Here is a 17,040-nt window from a genome sequence, read left to right on the forward strand (position 1 = left end):
TTTCCTTTTAACCAAAGTCAGGGAGAGGTGGGGACCCATCGCCTCACTTTTCTCAGAACTTTCTGAGTTGGGGGCTCCCGAGGAGCCGTCTTTCACTGTCACCCTCAAACTCCCCGAGTTGGGGGCGCCCCAAGAACCCCTTTCAAACTTTTACCTTCAAACCCCCTGAATATGGGACTCGTGGGGAACTCCTTCTCACTCTGACTCCCCAAATCTTTAAGCTGGGGACGCCCGAGGACCCCTGTCTCACTCTTTCCCTCAAACCCCGAATTGGGGGGCGCCTCGGCAACGCCTGTCGAACTCTGACATTTAAACTTCTTGAATTGAAGGCGCCTGGGGGCTCTTCCTGTTAATTCCCCAAATCTCTGAAATTGGGGCGCCCGGAATCATTTCTCTCACTCCTAAACTCAAGTCGCTGAATTGAGAAGGTTTAAAGCGTTCGTTCTCACCTCCTTTTGACCTCGCCCCCAAATTCTGAATTTGAGGGTTTTCCTGTAGCCCCCTCCTCACTTTAAAAATCCGAAGTCGGTGCGCTGGTGTAGAGGAAGAACCGCTCCCCTCCTCGCTTTTTGACCACAAACTCACGAGAATCGGGCTTCCCGGAGACCCGTTTCTCACCTTTTCACCAAAAAAGTTTCTCGGGTTTAGGGCTCCTCGAACACTTCTCGGCTGTCTCTCCTGGTAACCGCGCATTCCACAGTTTGGGGGATCCTGGATCCGCCAGTCCCTCGGCGCCCCTCAGAAAGCCCCTGTGCACACCCGCAGCTCCCATCTTAGGACTGATCGAGAAGCAAGAAAAGTTTCACCGAAAGGATTTTTTTTTTTTTTTTTAATAATTATTTTGTAAAGGGTTTGTGGCCCAAACTGCTCGGTGGCATTTTCTCCGGGAGTTGTTCGAGTGCTTGATTGTGTGTGTGTCTGTGATAATCCATCCCCCACCCCGACCCCCCTCCCCCCAGTCTCTCCCCCCATCCCGACCTCCCAACCCCCGCCCCCAAATACTCTATTCCTTTTTTTCTCCCCTCTGGGACATGCCAGCGGCGCTCCCTCCAGCTTCGTCCCCGTTGGTTTTTCTCGCTGCCGTGCTCGGAAAAGTTGGGTTTCCGATCCTAGTGGCTATTTACAGGGCCCCCGGGGCCCAACAGCCCCTGCCATTCTGGCGGCGGCGGCGGGGGTGGTTCATCGTCCTAATTTTAACCTCCTGGTTGCCCCGCAGGAATGAGGGAGAAGGGCAGGGTGCCGCACGCAAGTCCAGGGCTGCCTTTCCGCGGAGAGCTCATTCCTCGGCTTCTGGGTGTTTTAATTATGCGCCGCCCCCCGCCTCCCCACCCCGCAGTCCCCCCATACAGTTATTTTCTTGCTCTGTGCCTCTGTGCATTTAACTGTCAGTGCAGGCTGTCAGGAGTTTTCCCCACTCCCAATCAGCTTTATCTCTGCAGATCCAAAATATCAAACATTATGCAAGGCTCTTCATGTTAACGAAGACTTACCCAACAAAATAGTAATAATAGTAATAACAACAACAGAAAACATTAACAATAACAATTTTCTCTGTTGCCTGCAGGTATTGGCAACACATTTTTGTCTTGTTGCTTCATACTCTGAAACATTTGTTTGCTTATATGAAGACCCTTACCCTCTGTGCTGGGGAGTACCAGGGGCTGATTACCTGTTCTCTCTCCAACTCCAGTTTAAAAGCTTGGACTGACTCTAAAATAATCTTAGAAATGGCTACTCATCTACTCTGGCCAGAGAAAAAATGCATATGGGATCCCCCCTGCCCAAGGAATTTGATTTCCTTAATTACTGCTGCTAATTTTGCCAACCGGCTAGGTAGACTATGGGAGGGGACTGGGTAGTCTTTTTTTTAAAAAAAGATTTTTCATAATATAAGATGGAAAAGATAACTGGTTCCCAGAGCCTGTGATATTGCAACTGATTTGGGTCAGGAAATGAGTTCAGAAACACTTTGGCCCTGTGATCCAAGCCATATGACTTATTTAACCCTGAAGGTGTGTTCCTCTCATCCCAGATAAACCCCTGAGATGCTGAGAAGGGGAGTCCAGGAGGAGAGGGACAGAGTTACTGGTGACACCCAGTAAGAGAACAGTTCCTTTGAAATTCAGCTGATACGTGCTTTCTGGGTGCTGGGTACATATCACCTTAATATTTTTCTTTTAACCATGTTGATCACTGAAGCACTGCCAGGATGGAGCTAGTCACCAGAAATACACACGCCAGGAACTTATCTGGCTCTCATTCTTTAGATCTAATTTGTAAATTCAGATTTGAATTAAAATTAATTAATATGAATTTATATTTGATGAATTGAACTTTCATTAATCATAGAATTGAGTCAACATTTTAAATGTACAGTTTTGGTAGTCACATGTGGTGGTTTTGCTCATAAAATTCCAGGCCAGGAGGAACCATATCTTATGGTACATTTGGCTCTTTTTAGTTAATGCAGGTTATCCACTTATTTATTTATTTAAAAAATATTTATTTATTTTTCTGGCTGTGTCAGGTCTCAGTTGTGGCATGTGGGATCTTAGTTCCCTGACCAGGGATCAAACCCAGGTGCCCTGTATTGGGAGTGTGAAGTCTTAGCCACCGGACTGCCAGGGAAGTGCCAACCACTTATTTAATCCCAACCACTTATTTAAATGACGTGCTCCCCGCTACACACCTACATATTTGTAAAATGTAAACGTTTTTTCAAAGCATGGGAGGTTCTCAGAGAAACTCTCCCTCATCAGACCCTCACTGAACCCAAGATGAGCCAAGGAATTCTTATCAGAAAAGGCAAACAAAGAGGGAGAGCTTGAGAGGAAGACCCAGAATTAAGGGGATAAGGAGTAGGGGCAGAGGATAAGGGGAAGGGCTGGGGAGAGCCCACCAAGTGGGTTGGCTGCTAGGGCTGGTGAAATTGGTGACCCTGAGAGGCAGCTTAAGGGCAAGGGCTTACAGTCCCCCAATCTGTTCTTCTGAAGACTCCCAGGTCCCTTAGTGAGTATCAGCCGGCTTCTCCCAGCTGCTCAGGCTAATACTTCGGAGTCATCCTCTAGCCCTGTGTGTGTGTATGTGTGCATGTCTCTGTCTTTCCCTCAGTCTCTCTCTCTCTCAAGCCATCAGCAAAAAAACCTAAAATCTAACCGCGCCTCACCACCTCCACCATCAGCCCCTGGTCTAAGCCTCTAGCTCCTCATGCCCAGATGCTTCCAGCCGTTCACTGAGGGTTGTATCATGTCCTGTTGTGTATTCCTCAGCTCAGAACCCACCCGTGGCTCCCATCTCACTTGGAGCAAAAACAGAAGTCCATCCCCCAACTGGGGCCCCCAGCCCAGTCCCTCTTTAGCCTAATCTCCAATCCCATGTGCCTGCCTTCAACGTCACTGGCCTTCCCAGAGTACCTCAAACCCTCTGCCTGGAAAGTTCTTGGTCCAGGCATCTGGGGGCTTCCTCCCTCACAGCCTTCAAGCCTTTTCTCAAACTCATCTTCCCAGGCCCATTGACTTGCAAGTGATGGTACCTTTGTCCCCTCCCCCCACCACCCTGGGCTTTCTCTCTCTTTCACATTTATCACTAACACCCCATATATTACATAGATTGATTTTATGATTGCTGTTCTCTCATTAGAATGTCAGCTTGCTGCCAAGACGCTCTGGGTGTTTTATGAACTTCCGTATCCCCCAGGCTGAGAATCATTCTGGCACTGAGTGGGCACTTGATAAATATTTGTTAAGTGAATAAGTAAATGATCTCCCATGCACCTAATGGGAAAGCTGCTGTGAAAATGAAGAGCTGCTCTTTATCTACCATATCTCGCCTTCTGTATGACTCAGTACAGCTCAGATTGGATGAATGAAGTCAGTGGGAAGAGGGAAGGAAAAGTATGAGTCCCAGCCCTGGATGCTGCCCATGTGGGCTTCTGGGCCTGGCGCAGAAGGGGGTTAATGTTTATTAGCTCAGTGACTTCAGGTGAGGTTTGGCATAGGTGAAAGAGGTAATCACTTACATATTTTTTTAAAAATACTGTGTTTTTTTAAATGTAGACTGTTTTTAAAGTCTTTATTGAATTTGTTACAAAATTGCTTCTGTTTTATGTTTTGGTCTTTTGGCCCTGTGCAGCATGTGGGATCTTAGCTCCCCAACCAGGAATCGAACCCACACCCCCTGTATTGCAAGGCAAAATCTCAACCACTGGACCACCAGGGAAGTCCCCACTTTATGGTCTTGATATTAGAAATAATATTATAACTGTGTAGCCCAAGGCCTGGTACAGAATAGGTGTATGACAGACTAGCTATTATTATTGCTGTTGTTATTTTTATTATTAGAACAGAACAAAGAAGCAGTGTGGCCTGCCTGGGATGGATTTTTCAGTTTGGTTTCCTGACCACCAAGTGCTGAGGAGACATTCAGTAAATACTTCTTGCTCTATTGAGTGGGTGAGCCTTACATGGTCTGTTTTAAGTTGGGAAATACCCTTCAATTGCATAGAAATCCTCTGATATGGTATCTGCAAGCGTGAAGCTCTAGGCAAAACCAAATGTCACCAGAAAAGTAGCTCACATCTTGGTTGGGGTATCGGTTCATCTGAAATTACTCCCCAAACATCACACTTTTTGATGGGTTTCGCCAAGCAGCCAGCTCAGCCAGCAGAACCTCCAGATGAGAATGTTTAAAAACTGGTTTCCCCTCTCTGTTATCGCTGTCACTTAGGTGCCAATCAGGTCAAAATCTGGAAATCAGTGGCTCAGAGGTGAGAACCGGCCTGGTGTTCGTGCCAGGACTTGAGTTGGGCCCTCAGGAGCAGACTGCCTAGCCTTACTCCTTGTTACACCTTGCTTCTTTTTTTCTTGAAATGCATTCCTATTTTATGATACTTAGGTTTTGTATGTTTCAAAGCAGGGTTTTGAGCCCTGGCAACCTCATTTTTAATTCTGGTCAATTCTATGACTTTCCAAGAAATATAGTTGACTTCCAAAGCCTATTGATGATACATACAGCAACTGGGATTTCAGACCCTGTGAATTAGATTATACCTGCCACATGCTGTGTTGAAAAATGGAAAAAAAGAAAAAACACCTTATAAAGCCATTAAAAGCCTAGAACTTACTTGTGATGGCCCAATATAGTGATGATTTGTCATTTACTATGTAATGAAGCCCAGATATGTTATATAATGTGAGCCTGTTTCTACTAAGATCTCTGCAGTTACTTTGAGTGAGTGAGTGTGTGTGTGTGTGTGTGTGTGTGTGTGTGTGTGTGTGTGTGTGTGTTTAGTGTAAGAACTGGGCTATGGTGTCCAGGAAAGCTCTTCAGGAGGTGATAGTTGAGCTGAGACTGAACTGATAAGAGGGAGCAGCCCTGTGCAGTTCACAGGGAGAGCCTTCTGAGGAGGCAGCAGGTGCAAAGGTCCTGTGGCAGGTGGACTCCCCTGGCCCTGGTGAGGGCAGAGAAACATGGCTGTGTGGCTAATGACTGGTGAGCAAAAGGAGGAGACACAGAGGGCCCCAGGGGCCATAGGGAGCAGTCTGGCTGCTATTCTAAGTATAAATTAGGTCTCGGGAGATTTAACCTCCTCCCGTAGCTGTCAGAGCCTTGGTGTCCAGTCGTTCACTGGAAGACGTACTTTCTAGACCTTTGCCATTTCTTCTCTCATTCATTCATTCATTCCTTTGTTCTTAACTCTCTGAGTCAAACACTATCCTGTGAGGTTACAGAGACTAAGACCAACTAGGAGAGGGCGACGGCTTCAGAACAAGGATGGGCTGGAGGCCTCTCCAGGGTCCAGCAGGTACACAGAGGAGGCAGGCGCTCACCTGGAGGGGCCGTGAAAGGTGTCCAGGAGGAGGTAGGCTGGAGTGGAGCTTTGAAGTACAGGCAGACAGGTGGGGAGAGCTGTGGCACGACTGTGTTTTCTGGAAGCTGAACACAGGGAATGGAGGAGACCAGGCGAGAGAGGAGAGCAGGTGTCGGCCTCCGTGGTCTGTTTCTGGAAGTGAAGGCTCGCTGCGGCACGGCCACACTCATCCACCCACGTAATCTCTGGCTGCCTTTTAGAGGCCACAGCGGGATAGATTATTTGCAATGGGCACAGAATGTGAAACTCAAAGCCTAACGTATTTACTGCCTGGGCTTTTACAGGGACAATTTGCCTACCTCTGACTGGATGAGTGGGACTTGTCTGGTGCCAGGACAAGAGGTTTGTTGGGGAAGATCTTTGCGATCCAATGGGATTTTGGTAGGTGGAGTGGAAGGCATGGCCTCTGGAGGCTGGTGATGGAGAATTATGGCTGGTGTGGTCCAAGCCTGGGGTGACAGGGGCCAGGCCGACTACACCAGCCGGGGATGCTTGGGGAGACAGAGGTGCAGGGTTCTGGGGGCTCCGAGGGCCCAGTGACTTCTTGTGGGACAAAGGACTGGGAGGAGTCCAGTCTGACTTTGGGGATCAGGCAGAACAGGCCACTTCAGTGAGTCAGGGGTCCCAGGAAATGCTAGTGGGGAGAAGGATAAGGAGTTGAGGCATGGGCATGAGCTTGGCTGGCTTGAGACTCATGGGGCCACTGGAGAGCAGGCAGTTTTCCGCCAGGCTACTGGATTTTGGGGTCCAGAGATGGGGAGGGAGGCAGTCCAGGCTGGAGGTCAGGATCTGGGTGCTGTCAGCACATTATTGGTCATTTCAGTCGTGAAAATGGATGCGCTCACTCAGGGAGAAGCCAGACAATGAGAAGAAAAGGCCAGAGGCAGAACCATCCAAATTCCAAGAGCAGGAAACCAAGAGTCAGAGGAAAGCATGTTTAAAAAATGATAGCAAAACACAATGACATAAAATTTATCATTTTAACCCATGTTACGCACACAGCTCCGTGGCACCAGGCACATTCACATTGTTGGGCAACCATCCCCACCACCCATCCCCAGAACTTTCTCATCTCCCAAACTGAAACTCGGTCCCCATGAAACACTGACTCCCCACCCCCTCCCGCAGCCCCCGGCCCCAGCATCTACTTCCTGTCTCTATGGCTTTAACTCCGTGAGAGACCTCCTATGGGTGGAATCAGACAGCATTTGTCCCTTTGTGTTGGTTTCTCTTACGGAGCTTTATGTCCTCGTGGTTCATCCAAGGTGTAGCCGGTGTCAGTGTCTCCTCCGTCTTTGGGGCTGAATAATATTCCACTGTGTGGATGGACCACAATTTGTGTATCCATTCATCTGTTGATAGACACTTGGGCTGCTTTCACATTTGGCTCCTTGAATCATGCTGGACAGAGGAGGTTTAGCAGGCACAGGGGGAACCAGGCAAAGAGCTCTGAAGCCAGAGGAGGAAGCAACTCAAGGTCTGAGCACCAGAGGGTGAGATTTGGCAGAAACCAGAGAGATGAGCCAACAGGGACAGTTCCCCAGCAAAAAGGGGGAAGGATATGTCTCCAGAGAAGGACAAGAGGTTAGGCTTACAAGTGCCTGTCTCCTCGGCAAACTGTTGAAATCACACTAATGATATAGAAGCAGCCCATTCCTGAAGTCGCAGCAACACTTAATTATGCTTGTATTTTTAAAATGTGAACTGTTTATCTTTTGGAGACAGCGCCATGTTTCCAGGATACATTTCTGTCCAAAGGGTGACCTGCAGGGTAAGGCCTGGGAAGCAATTTCCCCCAAAAATCAACAGCCCACAAAAATGTGTTCCAGCTCCACCCGTCTAGGAAGCACCCAAAGAAAACACCACGCAGAGGTTCCCCACCTCGCCTGTCCTTCTCAGAATACGCACAGATGGAGCCTGCTGGAGAAAAAATAAATTTCGGAATTCCAGACCCACCGAAAAGAGCTTGAAGCATGTGTTGGATTTTTAAAAGAATTCTTCATCTTCTAGAAGAGTTCACCTTCCTGGGGACTTCTCTGTGTTTAGTGCTCCTAGGGTCTCCACCTGTTCAACCAGTGCTATGGACCCCAAATATGAAACATCTGAGTCACTTACAGTTAGCCAAACACTTAAGTGTATTCATACATCATCATGTAGGGAGTTACAAGGGGAGAAGGTGATAGAGAAATTTTAAATTGCTAGCAGCCATTTGCCACTGACATTTGGACTGGAAGTTAAAACTGAAGTGGGTATAATTCCAGAGCTCCTCAATTGTGTAAATCAAGGCATGGTGATACGGCCAACTCTTAAAATGACAGGCAGGCATGAATAGGAGTTATTTCTGGAGACTTCCCTGGTGGTCCAGGGGCTAAGACTCTGAGCTCCCAATGAAGGGGTCCCAGGTTCCATTCCTGGTCAGGGAACTAGATCCCACGGGGCACACAGTAAGATCCCACCTATGTTCTGCAGCTAAGACCTGGAGCAGCCAAATAGAGATTTTTTTTTTTTTTTTTCAAGAAGAAGGTATTTCTGGAAGCCCTGTAAAAAACAAATTCATCGCTGGCCTTAGTCCATGCCTGACCGAGCCTTTATCACTGGAACTGGACTGTGCTCCTTGGGGAAACTCGGCAGGGACCGGAAGAGACTCACCAATGAGCGATTTTCTAGCTGAACGAACTGCAGGATGGCGGAGTAAGACGTGGCGGCCCCGCCTAGATTCTGACTGGGAAGCTTCTCCTCCCTCGAATATGTGGGGTCTGCAAGGCCTCGCTTCTCCGGGTCTTGTAGCTCTCATGACCACAGGAGCCCACCTTCCTCTCCCCTCTTGTTCTGGAAGGAGGGTTTCTGTAGTCTCAGCTCTGCAGCAGTGAGCACACTTGGAGTCACTCCCAGATCCTGCATGTAGACTTCGTGCCTTGGGCTCCCAAGTCTTACCTACCTCTTCATCCCCTCGCAGTCCACCCCGCCATGGCTCTCCTGGGCTCCGGCAGGAGAAGGGGTTGGGCACATTCTCTCTGCTTTCTGTAGCCAAACAGATGGACTGGCCCCTCCCAGTCGTTATAACCACGTGGCACTTAGCTCAGCATTCAAGGCTTGTCTCCATCCAATCCTGCTTCTCTTCATTACCCATCTTTCACGACTTCTCTGGATGGGCTTGCGATGCCTTAAAACAGGTCTAATACTTGGGTCTCCCCTTTCTTTGAAATGTCATTTCTGCTGGTGAAAACCTCTTCTCTGATGCGCTCTCTCCAGGGACCCTTGAGATGGTCATTGGTGAATTAAGTGGGAAAGCAGAAGAGTAGGCCAGGTTTCTCCAACGCATCACCATTGACTTTGGGGCCCGATTGTTCTTGGTGGGATGGTGGGGAGGCCATTCTGGGCCTCGTAGTAGGTTGAAGAGCATCCCTGGCCTCCAGCTGACCAGAGCGCCCACTCCAGCCCCCCAATCCTGATGACAACTCTGTCCCCAGCACATGGCAAATGCCCCCTGGGGGGCAGAACCAGCTCCTAGTTAGGTACCCCTGGATCGATCAGTCAGAAGTACCAGGGTATGTAGGTTTCGCATCCCACGCTGCATGAACGTGCCATCGTGGCTTTATGTATCTCACTTCCTGTCCTCAGGTGTGAGCCCTCAGGGAACAGCTGTCCCTGCCACACTTCCCGCACGTCTTTGTACTTCACACGTGAGTGGCTCAAACCCTTGAGCCAGAGAGCTCTTCAGGCCTACGTTGAGTAGCAAGTAAAAATCCCGAAATCCTTGCCTGCGATTTGGTAACCCTCGAAACTCTGTGTTTTTCAGTTTGGCAGTTCCTCATAGAGTTACCATATGGCCCAGCATTTCCATTCCAAGTGCGTACCCCAAACAATCCAAAACCCACCATGTCTACACCAAAACGTGTGCACAGTGTTCATAACAACATTACTCATAATGGCCAAATGTGAAGATGACCCAAACATCTATTTGCAGAAGAATGGGTACACAAATGTCATGTACCCACATACTTGACTACTATTTGCCAAGTGAAGCAAATGAAATACTGATAATACTACAACATGGAGTTGTATGACTCTTGAAAACACTATGCCAAAGGAAAGAGGCCAGGCCAAAAAAAAGCTCACATATTATATGATTCCATTCATAGGAACCATCCAGAATAGCAAATCCACAGAGACAAAAAGTCACTTAGTGGTTGCTGGAGGTTTTGAGGGTGGGGATGTGCAATGGGGAGTGATTTGTAATATATAAAAGTTTCTTTGGGGATGATAAAGATATTCAGGAATTAAATAATAGTGATGGTTATACACATTTGAGAATCAGTAAACTTTATATTTAAAAAAACAACAACAACCTGTGTTTTAGATTCAGCTTAGATTAACATTCCAGCCCCTTCAATATGTAGTTTGTGTTTTTGTTGTTGTTTTGTACCAAATCCCCAGAGAAATTTTAATCAAAGACCCCTGCTGCTAATTGACTCTCCTTTTGGCCCAGCTGAAATTGAAGGTTCTTCTCCAGAAAGCAGGGCTCTTCCTGGAGACAGGAAGTCTTACCACCCAGTTGCTGCTGGGTCCTAAAGCCAGGAGCCACGTACACAGTTGTTGCTGTTCTTAGCGACTGCTAAGTTGTGTCCGACTCTTTTGCGACCCTGTGGACTATAGCCCACCAGGCTCCTCTGTCCATGGGATTCTCCAGCCAAGAATACTGGAGTGAGGTGCCATTTCCTCCCCCAGGGGATCTTCCCAACCCAGGGAATGAACCTGTGTCTCCCGCGTTGCAGGCGGATTCTTCACTGCTGAGCCACCACGGAAGCCCATACCATACACCGTGGAGGATGTTTAAATGCCTAATTTTACATCAAGCCAATTGCAATGGCTTGATTCATATTCGTTTGCTTTGGAGCTTTTCAAAGATTTCACTCCATTAAAAAGCCGATTTGAAACAAGCATACTTACGTCAGTTAGATTTATTTCCTCCACAAGACATGGCACTCAAAATTTGTGAAAGAACTCTTCTTTCTGCAGTGGGATAGGGCCACACTCATCACTGTTTGGAACCAGATTTTATTTATGGTGGTTCTGGTCATTTGCAAAGGATGCCAAGTGCCAATAAAACTTCACTTATGGGTGCCAAAATGTAAATTTCATATCATTTCCATGTGCCACAAAATAGTTTGACTCTGACCCTTTTTTTTTTTTTTTTTTTTGACCATTAAAAAATGTAAAGGGACTTTACTGACAGTCCAGTGGTTAAGATTCTGGGCTCCCGTTGCAGAGGTGACACAGGTTCGATCCTTGGTTGGAGAACTAAGATCCCACATCTCTCGATGCAGCCAAAGAGTAAACAATAAATTTAAAAAAATTTTTTAAGTAAAAATCATTCTTGGTTTGTGGACTGTACAAAACCAGGCAGCCAACTGGACTGGAGTTGGCCTTGGGCATGGGCCATGGTTTTCTGGCCTCTGCCTTGTGATGAAGGATGGAGTCCAGTGCATTCACAGCCTGTTTCCCCCGAGAGCCCCCACCAGCCCAGTCTCTCTGCCCTTCTCCTGGTCCCTACCCCCAGGACACACACACTTCCCTGCACAAGGTTCTTGCTCTTGAACTGCCCCACCCTCCCCATCTACCCCACCCTCACCCCTCCACCCTCATGGGAAGGTCCTGCTTATCCCGCAGTGTCCATTATGAGACAGTCTCAGGTTCCCTGCCCCAGGGTTTATCTTCCCAAGTTCTACCTGGAGTCGGCACCTGTCACCTTTGGCTCCGATGGCGTTATTTGTGTGTTTCCTTTTCTCTCTTCCCTGGTGGCTCAGATGGTAAAGAATCTGCCTGCAATGCAGGAGACACGGGTTCAATCCCTGGGTCAGGAAGATCCCCTGGAGGAGGGAATGGCAACCCACTCCAGTATCCTTGCCCAGAGAGTCCCATGAACAGAGGAGCCTAGTGGGCTACAGTCTATGAGGTCCCAAAGAGTTGGACACGACTGAGCTACTAACACTTTTCTCTCACACACATTATAAGACCCCTGAGGGCAGAGGTCAGGTCTGTCTTTGTGGAGCACCAAATAATTCGTTGAATTGACTCTGCTGCTGCTAAGTTGCTTCAGTCGTGTCCGACTCTGTGCAATCCCATAGACAGCAGCCCATCAGGCTCCCCTGTCCCTGGGATTCTCCAGGCAAGAATACTGGAGTGGGTTGCCATTTCCTTCTCCAATGCATGAAAGTGAAAAGTGAAAGTGAAGGCGCTCAGTCGTGTCCGACTCCTAGTGACCCTATGGACTGCAGCCTACCAGGCTCCTCTGCCCATGGGATTTGCCAGGCAAGAGTACTGGAGTGGGTTGCCATTGCCTTCTCCTGAATTGACTCTAGCTCTTACTAGATCAAAATCTGACCATTCTCTGAAATCATTTCGCTTATTACTTTCTAGTAACATAGGGCCTCGTGAGAGATTTGTGATTTCACAGTTGGGTGACTTACCCTAGGAGTCCCCCAGATCATGATTTTCCAATGGAGACATAAGTTGTGTGTAACTTAAAATTTTCTAGTAGCCATGGTCTCAAAAGTAAAAACAGGTGAAATTAATTTGAATAATATTTTTTATTTAACCCAGTATCTACAAAATATTTTGTTTTAACCACGGCATCTATATGAAACCATTTTTATTGAGGTAGTCCACATCCTTCTTGGGGGGCTAAGCCTCTGAAATCCAGTGTGTGATTTACACCCACACCCAGCACGCATCTCAGTTCAGGTGGGCCACATTTCAAGAACTCAGTAGTAATATGTGGCCACCATGGACATATTGGACAGTGTGGGTCAAAGTGTCAAATGAGGTCAGGCACAACCTTTAGATCATCCTGAGTCTTTTATTGATTGATTGGCTGAGCGAGGTTCTCTAATTTTGGTGCGAAGGCTTGGTTGCCCTACAGCAGGTGGGATCTTAGTTCTGTGACCAGGGATTTAATACACGTCCTCTGCATTGGAAGGCAGAATCTTAACCACTGGATCACCAGGGAAGTCCCCATCCCAACTCTTTTTAAAAGACAACCACTTAAAACGATAATAATAATGATAAAAGGCGACTAGTCTTTGAGCTCTTGACTGTCTTCAGTCCTTCGTAGTCTCTCAGTTTGAGGTCACTCACAAGATCTGAGGAGCGCAGGTCCCCCCACCTCAGATGTTTGCCATTTTCTAAAGTGATCATGGTTGAACTTTGTGAACAGGTGTCCACGCCTGGCGGCTGGGCAGTTGGATCCCAGAATTCTCAAGGGACCATCTGGGGACTTTGGGATCCTTGTGGGCAGTTCCTGGAAGTCTGTTTACTTCCCCTCTTCCATTACAGAGCCGAAGTCATATCTTTTCACTGTAGAAAAAAATCCAACTCGTTTTAAAAAATAAAGAAGAGAAAGAGAGCCTCTGGCTTCCCCCTCTTCTCTCCTCCTGCCCTTCCCACCAATGGTAAAGTTCAGTGCGGTTGCTTTCCAATTTTGTACGCAGATAAAACATCCTCACTGATACTTTCTTATTCTTTCATCGAAATGTAACTGATAAAAATTCACCCCTATGTAAAGTGTACAATTTCACGGCTTTTAGTATCCTCACGGGATTATACAGTCATCACTGCTATTTCTAGAACATTCCATCACCCCCAAAAGAAACCCCCTGACCCTCCCGCAGCCTCTGGCAGCCATTACTCCACTCTGACTCAGTGGACTTGCCTGTGCCGCGCGTTTCCTGTCTGGCCTGCTGCACTGCCTTCTCTCACCGCCATGTTTTCCAGGTTCGTCCATGCTGCGGCGAGTGTCAGTGTCCCTTCCTTTTTCGTAGGCATGGGATGCTCACTTTTCTGCGCGTGCCCTTCTCATCTGATATTCAGTCTGTGTCTTTCCTTGTCGCACTGTGTGTCTGCTGCGTCTCTCTATGCTGACTGTCTGAGCTTCCTCTGTACAGAGGTGTCCTGAGGCACTTACTTAGCTCCTTATTAGGGGCATTTCATTCATACTTTTTCACTTTCATCAGCAATGTTGCAGTGAATGTCCTCATCCAAATATATTTATGCATTTGGTGAGATGTTTGCAGATTCCCAGAAGGGGAATCGCTGGGTGGGAGGGAACTTCCTTTCTTTTGCATTAGCTTGATCTCATGTTCTTACTCCAGTCTTGCAGCAGTGGTCACTTCCAACCATGTCCTTGCCTGAAACTTACGCCCTCTTCTCCCACCCCGGCCCCAGCACCCTCACACTCCTTCACAATCTGCTTGTCCTTTACCCTTAACTTCCGGTCTCATTCACAGCATAGCAGGTCACAGAACTTTGGACAATCGGGTGAACTTGTGTGTCCCTGCCTGACCACCAGGAAAATGCACAGTGATCTCCCCCCTTGGATCTGCCTGGGATTTCAAAGATTCTGGGGCTCCTCACCCCCTCTCCCTGGACCAGCCCATTTCACAGCCCACGTGCAGCTGACTCAGCCCCGTCCATCACCGCCAGCTGCGCCGCCTGTGCCTCTGGGGGAGGCCCAGCCATTCGGCAGGTTTGTGCCGACACAAGTTCACGCTTGTTGCCTTGACTCTGAGCCGAGGCTTGCGTGGCAGCAGCGCTTCCCCACTCCCATCCCTTCCAGTTCCCTGTTGGTACGTGGTTTCCAGCTGTTGCCTCGAATCCCCATCAGAGCATTTGCTCAGCTGTGGTGAAACCAGATGACTGGTCCCTCGGGGTCATCGTCCTCCAGTGCCAAGTGGGGGCCCGCTCCTGCTGGGGTGTCTCCTCCCAAGTGGGGACCCCGTTTCTCGTGCAGCCTCTAGATGCTGCTCTCCAACCTGTCTCTCCATGTCATCTGACTTCTCATAGAGTTTACACTGTGACTCTACACAAATGACACAAAACCAGGATCCAGACCAAGTGGAATAAAGTTATCCACCCATAATCAAAGCTGTCCCCCCACTTTAAATGTAACAGATCATATGTTTCTTTTTAACATCCTTGAAGACTTCTGAGACACCTAATTTGATTTTCCTTTATTAGTGTTTCATGAATATGAAATCTTCTAGAAACTGCTTCTTTATCCTCCAGTGGTGAGGTTCACTTGGAAGGAGGGGTACAGAGCAGGAAGTCTTCATTTCTCTCAATTCTCAAACTAGGACATATTCTCCTTTCAAAGTCCTGATGGTGGGAAGCCCGCCCCTAGCTATCCCCTCCTCCCTCATTCCCGAAATTGGTTATGTTTACGGGACACATCTGACCAAACATTGTGGCGTTTTAAAAGCAGGCTTTCTTACACCTTCCCCCACGTCACTGAGGTTTTCAAACAGAAGGTCTCTTAGGAATAGTGTGTGAGAAGGATTTTTGTCCCTTAACCAAGTTTACTTCTGAAAATGGTACAAAGAATTCCAACTGAGTCAGCTCTCAGGCCTAACTTCCTCATGGTTGGGAGCAGTGCTGTATTTCACTTCTTTCCAGGTAAAGAACAAAGGGACAGGGACTTCCCTGGGAGTCCAGTGATTAAGATTCCACACTCCCAATGCCCAGGGCCCGGGTTCAATCCCTGGTCAGTGAACTAAGATCCTGCATGCTCTGGAGCAGCCAAAAAACTAAAAATAAAAAAATATGGGAACAAATTCGTTTATAGAACGTCTTTTTTGCTACTTGTCTGGCATCTGCCCGTACCTGCTGGGTCATTTTCTTTTAATTGAGGTAAAATTCACATAAAATAAAATTTACCATGTTAAGGTACAATGCAGTGATTTTTAGGATATTTACAGTGTTCTGTATCCATCCCTATCTAATTCTGGAAGTGTTTCATCGCCCCCAAAACAAACCCTGTGCCTGTTATGAGCCCCTCCGCATTCCCCCTCCCCCAACCCCTGGTAACTGCTAACCTAGCTCCTGTCTCCGTGGATTGGCCTGTTCTGGATGTTTCCTGTAGTGGCATCCTATAATCAGAGGCCGTTTGCGACTGACTTCTTCCACTGAGCCTCGTGTGCCGAAGTTCATGGACACTGTAGCGAGTGTCAGTGCTTCCTTCCCTTTTATGGCTGAATTTTATTCCATTGTATGCATGGACCACAATTTGTTTATCTGTTCATCCGGTGATGGACATTTGGATTATTTCTACCTTGGGGTTATTCCAAGTGATGCTGCCGTGAATGTTTGTGGACAAGTTTTTGCGTAAACATCGATTTCCATCTCTCCTGGGTGACTACCTAGGAGTGGAGTTGCTGGGTCATATGGTGACCAACTTCTAAAGGAGGTGCCAAATGTTTTCCACAGCAGCCACGCCATTTTCCGTCCCCGCCAGCAGCGTAGGAGGGCTCCAATTTCTCCTCGTCCTCGCCGACACGGTCTTCTTTTCCCTTGTTTTTATTATAGCCAACCTAGTAGGTGTGAAGCAGTGTCTTGTGGTTTTCAATTTCGTTTTCCAAATGACTGGTGATGTTTGAGCACAATCTTTTCCTTGCCCATTGGTATACCTCCTTTGGAGAAATGTCACCTCAAAAGTGTGAGCTTCTACAATTTTCTTGCATCCACAAATTCTTTTCCTTTGTGAAATGCGCAAAGACCTGAATCATAAAGATGGGGGAGATGCGCATCAGAGCTATGTGGAGGGGGTGGTGGAGGGGAGTGAGGGTCAGAAGCCACAGGGCAAGAGGGCTGTCCTCTCGCTTCCTCGTGACCCAACTCCTGCTCTGGCTTGTGGGCACGTCCTTTTCAGAGACTTCCTGACAGCCTGCATCCTCTTGCTTGAGGAGGGAAACTGGGCAGGGATGTGGGCGATCACCCTCCAAATGTCCTTGGTCTCTGAATGCTCACATTTCCACACCAACACGCAATTAGACATGACATGGCCTGTTGGACACCTGTCCATTTATCTACCCTCAATTGTTCTAGGCTCTCCCTTAGAGATAAGAATGATTATTATTATTATTTTGCATTTTAAAGCAGTAGGAAAAAACAAAATTAACAATAGTTTAGAAACACATGAAATTCCATGAAATTGACATTCCAGGGGCCATAAGTGAAGTTTTATCGGTACACGGCCACACTCATCCATGTACGTATCAACTGTGGCAGCTTCCGCCCTACATTGGAGGGGCTGAGTAGTCTCCGAAATGAGCATCTAACCCTAAAACATTCACTGTGGGGCCTTTTACAGGAAAAGTTGACCAAGGGCTGATCGCCTA

The 17,040-nt window shown here is 47.7% G+C and overlaps 2 protein-coding genes across 8 annotated transcripts in view; one reads left to right on the forward strand and one right to left on the reverse strand.

Annotated features, from left to right (window-relative positions):
* ACSBG2 (acyl-CoA synthetase bubblegum family member 2) overlaps window positions 1–13,795 on the reverse strand; it is an 86,287-nt gene extending 72,492 nt beyond the window's left edge. The window contains exon 1 of the mRNA XM_027970669.3: window positions 619–13,795. The gene's annotated coding sequence lies outside the window, so the exon portion shown is untranslated. The remainder of the gene's footprint in view (window positions 1–618) is intronic.
* RFX2 (regulatory factor X2) overlaps window positions 1–17,040 on the forward strand; it is a 104,256-nt gene that overhangs the window by 279 nt on the left and 86,937 nt on the right. The window lies entirely within an intron of this gene.

Source organism: Ovis aries, chromosome 5, assembly GCF_016772045.2.
Source record: "Ovis aries strain OAR_USU_Benz2616 breed Rambouillet chromosome 5, ARS-UI_Ramb_v3.0, whole genome shotgun sequence".
NCBI classification, from domain to species: Eukaryota; Metazoa; Chordata; class Mammalia; order Artiodactyla; family Bovidae; genus Ovis; species Ovis aries.